Source organism: Camarhynchus parvulus, chromosome 1A (assembly GCF_901933205.1).
Source record: "Camarhynchus parvulus chromosome 1A, STF_HiC, whole genome shotgun sequence".
NCBI lineage: Eukaryota > Metazoa > Chordata > Aves > Passeriformes > Thraupidae > Camarhynchus > Camarhynchus parvulus.
The window spans coordinates 17,424,650-17,438,726 of record NC_044586.1 but is presented as its reverse complement, the minus strand read 5'-3'; the positions used below and the strand labels follow the sequence as shown (position 1 = coordinate 17,438,726).

Here is a 14,077-nt window from a genome sequence, read left to right as displayed (position 1 = left end):
CTCAGAGGTTTCCAGCATCCTGGACTCACACTGGCATCAGGGCACAACAGCAGAGGTCAATTCTGCCTTTGTGCATGAACTCTGTGTGTGTGTGCACTGGGGCCACAGACAGGATGGCCCAGGGGGTGCTGCAGCAACCTGGTGTACGGAATCCAACTCCTGCACTGCTAAAATTGTTCTCAGGTGTTTACAATGGAACAGCTTGGGGAAAAAGAAAGGGAATGGCAATTTCTGTAAAAATTACACTGCTCCCAACACCTCAAGCAACACATTTTGCTAAATGCCTATAAAATAAGCTGTATATGAATATGCTGTATCCTATAAATACTGCATGGTTTACTAGTTGGTGTCTGCTCCAACCTACTGAATCAAATGAAAATCCCCAAACAATTGCACCTGCACGTAACAAAAGGGGGAGGGGGTGAAAATTAACACACCGTGAGCAACTGAATTCTGAGTAACAGGTGTGGGCACCAGAGGGGAGACATGGTGCTACCTACAAAGTGTTGAGAGGCAAAAGATTCCTCACTAACACAAAATGCTGTGTGTGGCACAAGCAGATTCACCAAGAGCTATCTTAGCATATGGATCACAAATCTAAAAACCGGTGTAACTTCTTGTGGTGGTTTCAGTTCAAAACTGGGCAGAAACACCATTGTAGGCCTTGAAACACAAGTCCTTTAGAAACATAATACCCCTAAAAAGATTAAATCAAACAACAGAACTCATTTCAAAAACAACCTAATCAACACCTGGGCTAGGGAACATGACATTAAATAAGTATACTATATCCCCTATCACACACCAACTACGAACAAAATAAAGAAATACATTAGGCTATTAAAAACCACCTTAAAAACATTAAGTAAAAAAATCTTTCAAAAATCAGAAACAACATCTAACAAAAACCATCTAATTAATTAACACCCTTGACTATACCAACCAAATAAACCCTACCCAATCTAAACGTCTACATACAATAAACAGAAACAAAAACCCAGCAGTACATATCAAAGGCTTATTAAGGAAAACAGTTTAGATCAATTCTACCTCGAATACAGACAAACCCATTCATAGGGTTGTCTTTACTCAGGGACCAAATTATACATAGTAGATAATACAGAAAAATAAAACAACACAATTTATACCTCAAGAAGATCTGATTATTAAGTAAAAACTATACATAAATATCACTATTTACTAAATATTACTATATATTACTAAATATTACTATTGTATAATATATCTACACTTCTGTACAAGAAATCACACCAGTTTACACTGTTTGCTGCAAGCATGATTAACACCCAAACCACTGTATTTCTAGCTTTAAAATAAGCCAGTTCCTCCAGAGGAAAACAATTTGAAGCTTTAACACTGTAGAAAGAAAATAAAAGTGCAATAAACTAGGAATGTTAAGTAAGAGTATTTCTCATGAATACTGAAAAATGCCTCCCTTCTTTTCCAGACGGAATATCATATTAATTAGAAAACTAAGCAGACTTAAAGTTGGAATTGTCTTTAAAAAAAGAATAATAATGAATACAAGCCAGTGGTTGAGAATGTAGGCATTTAATAATGAAAAACAGCTACAAAGAACAAGCTATTGCCAGTATTGATAGGAATAAAAAGAATTTGATATTTTCCTGAGTAAACCAAAGCTGCAGGAATTCTGGTAGTGATGCATTAATAAGGCAAATCTTGGCCTTCTTAACAGCTAATTAAAAAGAGATCAATAAGCACTCCTGTTGTGTATCTGGGATGACAAAGATGTTTGATATAGCTGAGCCTATTAAATAAATATTTCCATATCAAAAATAATTCAGGATTACATTAATGAGTTGATACTAAGGTTTGCAATTTGATATTTGCATTTATATGTAATTTGTACCTAGTTATTTCAGCAGAGCTGGCTGGGGGACACATATATAATTTTTTCAGTTTGCTGGAAAACAGTGGCAAGTTTCAGAGGACCTGTAGAAATGTAAGAAGATTTTTAGAAGTAAATTAGATAATTCAGGTAATCAAAAGCTTGTGAGTGTGTTGTCGATCCAGACAAAATTAATGGCATGGTTAACATGCATTCCAATTAACAATTAATTAGGGAGATAAACATAAGTAACATGATCACTATGCGATTTTGGCAAAGTTAATTTTATTTCTCTCAGGACTCTTGACTAAAGTAACTTAAAGATAGTTATAATGTAGGAGACACCTGTAAAATATCATGCAACTTGAGCAGCCAGTGAGAATGATGAAAACAAGCTTCTTATCAGTTGTGGAAGAATAACTCAGTCTGGAAATCAGGTGCATGTCTTGGAAAGTACAATCCTGTTAGCAACTGAGTACAGCCTCACTGCTAATTTCTTAAACAGCACTGCAGGTACAAATCTAAAAGCTTTTCAGGGAGGGAAAATTTATTCAATTATATCCAACAGAATGGGAAACAATGAAATTGGCATTTTAATCCAACTCGTGCAATGGTTGTATTTTATAGAGTATCAGCTGGGAGGATCAGAGTGGGGGACTAGATAGAGATGCATATCAAGAGCCAGCAGAGTGACAGAATCTGTGTCAGTGAATACATACATCTAGGTATATTTTAGTGGTGGTAGTGACATGCTCCAATTTTATAACTTAATAAGCAATAATTTTATTGCTTCAGTGATCATTACACGGAACAAGATCATTTTTGGTGGACAGAAATACAAGTAACTGTTAATTCCATGACTATTTTGAATTTCTTACATGCTGCTATCTGGCTAAAGCCATCATATTTCAGCAGCACAACAATGACATCTCTGAGGTATTAGAGATCCACTCAGCCACTGGAAGAGATGTGCAGGACAACAGGTGATGTGCTATAAGGAAGAGCTTAAGTCATACACAGTATTTCCGGATGTCAGGCCACAGAATAGGGATGGCACAAACATGGTAATTAGCAGTGGTCTAGATAAATAAATTATTATTTATTATTGTTATTAATTAAAGACTGATGTCATTTTAAAGCAAGAGCATTACATCTGAAGGATGGAGGAAAGGAAGATTTAGTTGGAGTCTTTTTTCTTGTTTTTTGAGTAGAATTTGAGCATCTGGAGGCTGTGTGATTATGTTTTCCTTTTAGTTCAGCAAACCAGCAATTAGAAAGGTGGTCTAATGCATCTGCTTTCATTTTTAATGCACCATTCCAAGCTTATTTGTGGTCACTGTGGAGGTAAGGATGATGCCCATCCTTTTCCTCCTCCTTTAAGATTCATACCCTCACACCACCTCCTCCCTTCTGCTGGCAATCACAAGTATCTCTGCAGCTACCCCAGAAAGCAGACTAAAGAAATGTCTGAAGAATCACATTTTTAGAGGCTTTTTTTCACTGTGTGTCCACATCTTATCTTTGTTCCCCTCTCTCACTATTTTTTACTACTACTACTATTATTATTGTTGTTATTATTATTATTATTATGCAAGCAGCTGCATAGCAGTTAGTTGCAGGCTGGGGTTAAACCATGACACACATCTAATCTGGAACAGGAGAAATGGTCCTCACTCATGACTTTTGCTATCTTCTCATGAATAAGGATCCTGTCCAGAATCTTGTTTTCCCTCACAGAAAATACACATGCATGATCCAAAGACAGCACCACTCAAAGGAAAGGTGCTGTAATGTTATGATCAAGGGGACCATAGAAATGCATGAGCTCATTATACCAGATTTTACTTTTCTGTGACATTTTAGTTCTCACTCTGTTCCTACCTACACTGCTTTGGTTATCCTCATAGTTTTATCTAGCTGTCTTTTCTTGAAGGGAATCAGTGAATCACTGCAAAGAAAAGCTGCCAAGAGAAACAACCATTTCATGAGGGAAGATTCTGATGAAGGAATTATTTTCCCCTGACTTTGAAGGAAAGTTATGTTTAGAAGAGATGTCTGAAAAACAATGCACATTTTGCATTTTTTTGGTTATTAGGAAAAACAAAAGGAGCTAGAGCAAGAGAATTTATTAAACACATCAGCACTGCCTCACAAGCTTTCTCTCTGCCTGGAACAGAAAATAGGGCAATTCAGGAGATTATTTAATTCCTTTTTCCTGCCATAGGATTAAGACTATTTAAACCATTCTTAGCAGAAGTTCACAGGATTCCCACCACCAGTGGTTTTCTAACCTTCTCAGTCAATTCCCTAGAGAGTTTCTCTACCCTAGAAAGGTTTCCCTATACCAAATTTGCAGCCCCTTTGCTTTGCTTGAAGCCCTGTCTCCCGTGGAGCTGGAGAATGATTTACCTACTGGTTTCCTCTCTTTGCATCAATCTTTTAGTTAATACATACAAGAAGTGCTATCATGTCTTCACTCAGCCTTTTCTTAGGCTAACAGCTTACATCTCTTGCAATCTTTCTTTTAAAAACATTCTTGTTATACCTTCTATGCCCCCTCTTTGATCTGCCTCTATCATTTATAGCAAGGTTGTGCAAGTAACTTCAGCATCATTTTGTATTCAGTGGTTTTGTATTTTCTCAGTGCCCTGAAAATCCTAACAAACATCCCAAGAGCTGCCAGTTCTTCCAGGAGAAATAAAAACACAGCATTACCAAAGTGCAGAGAGCCATGGAGCTTCTGCTAATTCTCAGTTACTGCAAGGGCACACAGGTAAATCCCTCTGAAATGAAGAGAGGCACATCTGCACTCAGACAAAGCCACATGGGTAAAAATGCATCAGGACTACATGAGAGACAATGCTGGCGCACTGTGGCAGCAGTAAGGGGATGAGTAACACGACCAGAGCATGACAGTTGTTGAGAAAGCTGTTTAAAATTAGAAGGAAAAGAAAAGGCGGTGATCCAAACCTAACTCCTAGTCTGGCTCTGTTCACTTCTCACATTAAAGAGGGCTTAAAAATGCATCCAGTATGTGCTCATGAATGCCATTGCAATGAAATTACAGGCTTATTACAAAGGATGCAATATAAGTGGCATGAAAGAAAACCTGATTATTAAGAAAACGTGGTTTCACACTGCAGCGACCTCAACAAAATGTTTATGACAAACAGATACTAGGTTTCAATTGACAGTTGCCTTACTTGAAACAACCTATGAAAAGGAGCTGCTGGTAGAAAACCTTCTGGATTGTGATGCAGCACTAACATTACTCAGTGCCTCTTCCCTAAAAACATCTCACTACACATCTGCTGGAAGTTAAGCACGTGTGAGTCTCTACCCAGCTGCAGATGAAGCCTTTGCAGTCAGAGCTTTAGTACTGCTAAAGCTGAGCAAATATATATCACACTACCTAGGCCACAAAATTCTTCCTCTTTTTTTATGAATTTTATAATTGAAAATATAGACTGCTGTGTTTTATTCCACCCTCCCATGTTTATTATTTCCCATAGCTGTTCTCCAAACAGTTATGAAGAGACAACATTCATGAATCCTAAAAAATAAAGCTCTGAGGTACAGTCTGAAGGCCAACTTATGAACTTCAAGCTGTTATTAACAGGATGGGGCCAAGAAACCTGCATCTGCCACAAGTGTCACCTGTCAAAGCCATTCATTCCTCTCCTTTCACCTTTCTTTTTCCTCTTTTCACTAACACATTTAGTTGGTAATTGGGAACTGTCCCACAGCCACATCATAAACATCCAAGCAGGAATAGGGTTTTAGCAGTTCCCACAGTAGAGTCTGATACAGAAGTTAAAGGGTCCCTTTATTACAAGAGAATTAATTTTAGAGAGTCAGTGGTGCATTCAGACCATATAATCACAAAATTTAACTGATGAGAAAGTTCCACCAGAGAGCACAAACTCTCTATTCACAGCCAAATTCTAAACTGTCTCCACAGAATATGTAAAGATATTAAAGATAATACCATAATGTAGCTGTAGTGCAAATAAGTGATTCATTACATTCTTGCATTTGGCAGAATAGATATTTAATTTCCTAGATTTATTTCTGATAAAGGTCAGAAAATCTTAGACTGTTGTCTGTTCTACAACTGGCCTTACACTGTATATATTTTGGGGAAAAATACCTAAATTATTTTTTGGAGACAGTCAGCTTTGTAAAAATAACAGTTGCAGTTGTGATGATTTACTGATAACTAACTTCTGCACAAGTTAGTGGCAACTTTCTCACTTGTCATTAAGCAAGATTCATTCTTTAGCCAAGAGCTGCAACCTTCCCTAATGATCTGAAGCCACTGAGAAATAAAATATTTGTATTTTCTCATTTGCATGTATTTTATCAGCCTGAGCATAGACAGCTGATAAAGGTTTGCTGTAGTCATCCAGAACTCTTATTTTTAGTGAAATAACTCATTTGAGATGTACACCTGGACTACTGAGTCAGCTGATCTACAATCTTGAGAGCTCAACTGAGTGCTTTGCTAATGAATTCATAAATCTGCCAGGGTGAGACAATCAAACTATGCATGAAACAAAGCAATCTGAGAAAACTGAATTTTTACTCTGAAATTATGAATGGTCTTGGTCTCCCATGAGGCAGGAATGATAAGGAGGTATACACAGTTGTGTAATATTATTCTAAGAGAGTTTAAGAAAGGGATAGGATACATTTTTTAGTGATTACAAATCTCTAATCTCTACTGTTAATCAAGTTTCAGTTTTTAAAGAAATGCAAGGCTCTTCTCTAGGGAAACTTCTACTTGGGCTTTTTGAGTTACTTTCAGTACAGAACCAAAGCATATGTGCTTTAATTAAAAATATTACCCTGTTTTAAATTAATAATACAATTTCTACTAGTTTATGTGAAACAGTTTGTCCAAGTAATTCTAAGGATGTTACTAAGAAATAAAATGAGTTTTTATAGTAAGATTAGAGGTTTTATAACAGCCAGGTTTTATAAAACTCCCAGATCTAATCCCTCATTGTGCTTTAGAGTATAGGTCTAAAACTTGTGAATGTGTATACCTGTAAAAAGGGCAGTAAACCTGGCTTGTGTATTTTTAATATCCATTTGAGAAAAAAGTAATATATCAGCAGTTTATCTAGTGAAAATTGTGAGCACATTTTTGGTTTCCCCAATATGCTCCCAGCTGTATATACACAGAAAGCAAAAACTACCTACAGTCTCTCTGGGAACATATTTTGACACATTTTCCTTTCAAAATGGCCTCTTCTGAAAAATAAACCTTCCAGTGCGAAGTCTGGGACATCTAAATTTTATTTAATTCTCACATTCTTCAACATCAATTATCAACATCTGCATTTAATCAGATGGGTTTCTAACCTTCTGTCACTCTGGGTCTGTAGACATTTTCAAATGTTATTTTGTTCAAAAGTGAAAAAATAGGAGCAGCAAGTTAAACAAAAATTGAAGTCAACTCAGAAAAGCATTAATTTGTTCATAGCAAATACAAAGGAAATCGAAATTCTTGTAAAGACTTTTTCCTCTTTCCATCAGCTTTAGAAAGAATGTTTCCTTTTACGAATACAAATTATTACTCCATTCCTTTACAATCCAATTAAACATTTCAAAATGCAAAAAACCTACTTTTTCCCCCCTAATGAGGATCATTTAATCATGCCAACACAAAGTGTAGCTTATCTGACCTAGTTAGATCTGCTCTGCAAGTATTTTGACAGAATTATTCCAATTTTCCTAAGGATAACACTCCAATGCGCAAAAGGCAGGTCTTTTTTTTTTTTTTAAGCCTGATACTAGTCCTTTAAGAAGAAAATAACTCTGAATTCCTGCAAACATTTTGGTCAAAGCTTCCTCACCCTGTTGTTAAAGAAAATGATGAAAAACATCCACTGGAGTAAACTGAGAAATCACAGAATCAAGATGAAAGGGACCCACAAGCATCAGCAAGTTCAAAAGAATTTGCCTCTCCTCTTAAAACATCTGCAAATGTTTCACATACTGAAATGTTTCTCAGTAACATCACAAATGAAGGTTGCTCCTAAAGCAGACTCCAGCTAAGGAAAAAGGAAACTGTGTGGGAGCCTTAACCATGGGCTGTAGGAAAGGAAAAAAAATGCACAATAGAAGGTGGGAGTAACTTCCTTTTCACCTGTTCTTTTGCCTCATTCTGACTGAACAACCAGCCTCACACTGCAGGAGAAAATGCCATTTTTCACTGCTGCACACAAAAATACCATAAAAAGCTGGTTTTAAGGGCAATACATGGCTGTACTACTGCAACTGTCCTAGTTCACAGCTATTCTAATTAAAACCCCTGAATTTTCAACCCCAAGAACACTGGATTGTTAACAAAAGCTTAATTTTGAAAGTAACAAGGCACAGAAACCAAGAAAAATGCTAGTGAATCCTTTGTCCTCTCCTCTTAAGCAGAAATACCTGCAGGACAAAAGAAAGGACAATTTTTAGTAGTCAGAACAGCAGGTGTGGAGGTTGCCAAGCAGAAGCAGATAAAGCATGCAGAGCAACAGAAAAGTGGCTTTCAACAATTTATCCTTTTCTTCTTTTTTTAAGCGTGCAATTTCTGGAACTGAAAAACCAGGTAAAACAAAGCTGTGCCGCTGGTGGTGACATCACATGACCCCAAGCTTTGTTTCACACCCTCTGTTTTACAAGATGTTAAAACTGGTTATTTTATGCCTAGCTTGGGGTGTCTGCAAATTTTATGCTGTGCACAGAGGTGGGTGCAAGAGGAACTGCATCCAAAGGCTTGTACAGAATTCCACAGAAATTCAGATTCTTGGCCTCCCATGGATCAAGCATCAAACACCCCTCTCCTCACTGAGCCCAGTGCAGCCGAGCAAAATGGAATGTAACAGAACCATCAGCTGCAGAACGAAGCCACAGTTGTTTAATATTTATCTCCGTGGGCAGGTTTACATCCCTCACATAGGACATAATCCAGGGTGTTCCAGCTACTACAATCAACACAACATTTTGGCTCCAAACAGCCCCATCCCTAAAAGTGGCCTTCATCTGAAACACTTCCCATTAATAGGTGCACAACTACAGCAACACACAGAGAACAGTTTGCCAGAACTTTCTGAAGTGGTTCTTCTGATAGTGAAAAGTGACATGCATTTCCCACTTTCCTTAGAGACCAAGAGAACCTCTCAAATCCAAATATTTGGTAAGTAAGGATAAAAGTACAGCATTCAACCCAGCAAAGCTATTTGCCAGCAAGCAATACTGCAGTCATGCACTCTGTTCCTTCTCACAGATATTTTGGAGTCCAAACAAATGAAAAAAAAAAAAGACAAGTGGAGGGGCAGCACTATTTCTAGTTTACAGAAAGGATGCTGATGCTCAGAGCACTCACAGTCATAAAGGAGGAATACTACTTGAGGACTGTACATTAAGTTTGTAGACCTAATGCTTTAAACAGGAAACACTGATTTAAAAAACCACGTGGAAAACAATCAGGGTAGGAAAATAGAACTTCACCTATGAGAATACAAAGTCACTTGATGTTTAAAAGATTTTTATTAAGTTTATGTACAGAAGAGAGCATGGCTTAGGAATTCTCCTGCATGCAATTTAGTAATGGTTAACTCTCAAGTCATGTGCAGTGATGGCTTCTGGACTGGTAAAACTGAGATGTGGTGGTCACAGGTTGAATACAACTTTCTGATAGGAACCAGATGCTAGCCACTGCATCTTTGAGATGCACTTACGAAGTCTCTGACCCAAAGAACTGAAAATTTAATTAAGCCTCTGTATGATTAAATACACACCTCAACTTAATGAAAGATTGTGATAAAAGGACACAGGGATATCAAGATCACTTTAAACCATCCTTGCTGATAACAAGTGTAGATATCTTTGAAGGATCACACCTAATCTCCACATTCAGATAGTGAAAAATAGCTCAAAATTAGGCAAAGATGCAAAATAAGAATATAGTTTTAAATAACAAGAAGTATTTTAAAAATCAGATGCTCTGTTTCTGGAAATTTTAGCTGAACAACTGCTTTTCCTCTGCAATAATACTACATTACATGCATTACCTCATAAAAGTTGACATGAAAAAGCCCTTACTCATAAAGGGAACAGTTTCTCACTCTCCTAATAACCCATTCTTTAGGGTATTTTAGCAACATGAAATTAGTTACATTTGGTAAGCAGCAATTTTATAACCATATAACACAGATAGTTTTAGCTATTTCCCTTCAATAGGGGACACAGAAAGCTGATAATAAAACATATTAAAACAACCCCTAAAACAACAAAAATAGCAACAACAAAAAAAAGCTGGAATTACAGCCTCCAAGGCAGGTAGGGCCAACATGCTTGCAAATTTTATGAGCAGAATGTTATTTTAATGCTGGTATCTCAAGGCTTTTCAAGGTCTGCTCCCAAACTGTTATGCCTATGGTAGCAGTACTTCTTGTCTAATAAAAAGCTCATCCTTTTGGCAGCTGCCACAGATGCTCATTCTTCAATCATTTTCTTTTCACCAACCATAAGGCCTTTGATGCCCACTTTGTAATATACTTATCAGTATGGATGGAGTCACATAGCCCAGACAATCCATTTTGTGTCTTGGCACAGTAAACTACACCCAAAATATATTGAATGGTGGAATCCTTAGACCTTCAATATAACTCAACTGAATCTAATGGAGTCTGTGAAGAGCAGAGAGGCTTTTTATACTTAAAATTAACCCATTTCAGTTACAGGTAACAAACCACATAAAGAGGCCTGATATGGAGAAAGATTGAGAACTGCCTTCCTTATTTTACTTGGAATGACAACTCACAGAGACATCTCTGAACAACTCTGGGGGAAAGACAGCTATTATATTAAGAAGCAAATTATAGAAATATTTAATTTCTAGCTCATATAAATGAGACAGAAACTGAATGACAACATAATGGGAAACAGAGTAGTCTAAGTAAGGAAATGGTAGACAGATAACCTGATTCTATTCCTTCTCATCTTCTACTTCTTTCAGCTGCTTAAATCATTATTTATTCCCTCCAGCAAAACTGCTGAATAGAAATTATCAGATCTGAAAACGCCTTTCTGTTCTTGAAATTTTTTCTGAATTATTATTTTACTAAAAATCAAAGTCAGCAGTCCATTCCTCAGCTTCCTTGGTAATCAACTGTCTTCTACACTACTAAACATTTTGCTCTGGTTTGTGGCATTTCAGCAAAGGTCATATGTCACTCTCTTTTTTCTTCGTCCTATATTTTTTTCCTCTTCAAACAAATCCTTATATTGGGTAAACTATTTATCCAAGAATCCTCATGTTTTAATATCTGGGCTTCAACATCAGTTAAAAGGGTAGGCACAGACTACAGTATGGTTTTGTAAAATTCCGATCATGTAATCAACATCTAGGATTACTGTCCTTTTTCAGGAACCATAACACTGGCAAAAGAGGCTTTTCCAAGGGCCCCTGAGGAGTCAGTGCCTCAGCTGCTGGAGCTACTGTAGATCCTAAGTGTAACCTCAAGTCAAACAAATTTCTGGATATATACTAAGTTTGTCTTAGACATAAATTTCTTCTATATTCCCCTAACGAGGCTAAAAATGTTATGACAGAAAAATTGATTCCTGAAAAATCTTCATGTAATTATCATAGCAATAAATTATTTCATTGCTTATATAAATGTCTGCTTTTCTTCAGACCTCTTATCAGCATGGACATCTTTTACTTCAATGACTTCTATTGATCAGCTGTAAATAAATAGTAAATGCTACTGGACCAGATTAGCATTCTCTTATATTTGCTTTACAAAAGGGCTGATTTGCCCTCACTGTATCACTACTTTTGCATCCCACTTCCCAAAAAAGTTTCATTTCTCAGTATCCTCCCTCTTTGGGACAAGTTCTGTGTCACTTGTCCAGTGAGAAATATGGGAGAAACTCAATAGTCTTTGATAAGGAAAGCAAGCTTGGATCATAATCCTTATTTCAAAGAAGCACTTAGAAAATGAAATATTGAAACATCAATTAATTTGAAGAAGTAAGGAAATATTTTACATTAGACTGATATTTACACATAGTTAAAAAATAGTATTTTCTTTGAGAGGGAACATTACACTAGGTCAGAAATCTTATCAACTGGAAACACATCCAGTGAGTAAGGAATTCAATTAAAAGGAGGCCTTGTTCTTAACCTGATGTATTTCTAGCTAGGAAATCTCACACGATGCTTCTCTGACATACCCTCTCTTTCCCCCCAGCTGCTGTCTTTATCTCAATTGTGTACTGAAAATGCCAAACCATAGGGCAAACCTGCAATTTCGTCATTCTTGTAAGCTCTAAGCATAGCAGCTTCTGAAGGCCATTTTGAACAATGAATTTCCAAATCAAGTAACGCAATTAATCATCTTCCTTGTATGACAAGGTAATTAACAGTAATTGGGAAGGACATTCTAAATTACAGAAATATCTCTCAGTCTAAGAAGAAAACTCACCTGGAAGCACAGCACTGATTAAAAAAGAATTCAAGGAAAATCACACTTAGGGAAACACTTCTCAGTTAATCAGGCCTTTAGCTTGAAACTGCAACATTGTGGGCACCAACTTCCACATCATCCCTCCCAGCAAGGCTCATAACCAGGCTTGGCATCGGCATTGTGCCTGACTTCCAAACTCCTTCCTTGTCAAAAAGGGGCTCTTCAAATGAAGAGGGATGTAAAATATGCTCAGAGAGGAGGGCAAGATTCATGTGGAGTGGTAGCTTTCCTCAGGGAAGTCAAGAGGTGGCAACCAGAGCTGAAACATCACAGTGTGCTAAGAATCCCTGCGGCATATTAAAGAGTGAGTGTGTTTGTTTCTCTAGCATGAAAACACCTGGAATCTTCAAACAGATTGTCCTGGTTCAAAAAGGAATTGAGTTTTTTTGGGATGTTGTGGTCAAACCAATAGGTGCTCAGATTTGAATATTGGCACCTGGTGTGGCCACTGAGGACATGGACACGCCTCTGAGAACACAGGGGGTTAAAAGCTGAGAACTCGGAGGGTGAAGCTTTCTTGGGTTCCGTCGGCCGGGTGAGGTAGGCCAGGCCTTGGGCAGAGAAGGGAGGTGAAGGCCCCTGCAGGATGGAAGGGTGGAGGAACCCTGAGAGGCATCGGGCAGCCACTCCCACCCCAGGAGAGAGAGAGAGAGAGAGAGAGAGAGAGAGAGAGAGAGAGAGAGAGAGAGAGAGAGAGAGAGAGAGAGAGAGAGAGAGAGAGAGAGCGCGCGCAGGTGCCACCGTAAATTTGATAGCATGGCCGGCCAAGAAGGAGAAGGCGGGGGTGCGGTGAGAAGGTGCCTGGCAGGGCCGCCATGGGAGTTCTGGACAGGCAGAACCTGAGATTTTTAACCCTTTTCTTGGATGATGGAAACCTTACAAATGCTGATCCTCCTGCAGTTGAATGAGGAGATAAGAGATGAGATAAGAGGAAATGGGCCACAAGAGAAGTTGAGAAGAATCCTAGGTGGGAGGGATGATGGAGTGGCCTTTGGCTGGACTTTTCTTGTATAACCATGGACAGAAGCATCTTTCCTGTGACACAGAGACTGCATTTGGGGGAGGCAATGGCTCAGAGCCAAGAGAGTGCAGTGATGTTATGTGAAGGAGTGCGTGAACAGAGACAACAGGTGAGGAGGGTGGTGGTGGCCCTCTGTCTTCAGGGAAGAAGATCTCTGTTCTCAAGACCCCTTGGCCCCAGGGGGTGAATCTGGGGGAGACAGGTGTCCCAAAAGTGAGAGACTGTGCTTTTTTTTGGAACTGGGCAAAGCACCCTTAAAAGGGGAACCCTAGAAGCAGCTCTGGTCCATGTGCAGTGGTGAGAGCACTGGGCATGGAAGGAAGAAGTCACGATGCCAAATGATCTCCAGGATGGCAAATGATCTCCAGGCAGTGCCACGTGTGACATGGAAACACAAGAGGTTTCAACTGTGTTTCCAGGGGAAGCCTATGGTACAAGAGGGACTCCTCTCTCCTTGATGAACTGAGAATTGATTATCTAAAGGGTGGTGATGGACTGAGAGTTGGTGATCTGAGGGGTGGATGTATTGGAAATTTGGTGGGAGGAGCAGGAATGTTTTTGGAAGGTTTTCATTCTGAGCTCTGTGTTTCTTTTTATATATAGTTGTAGGTTAATAAATTTTTTCTTCTTTATTCCTAAGTTGGAGCCTGCTTT

General features: G+C 38.3%; 1 protein-coding gene across 4 annotated transcripts in view; it reads right to left on the bottom strand.

The window, feature by feature from the left end:
* SHISAL1 (shisa like 1) overlaps window positions 1-14,077 on the bottom strand; it is a 73,947-nt gene that overhangs the window by 39,784 nt on the left and 20,086 nt on the right. The gene's annotated exons all lie outside the window — the stretch shown is intronic.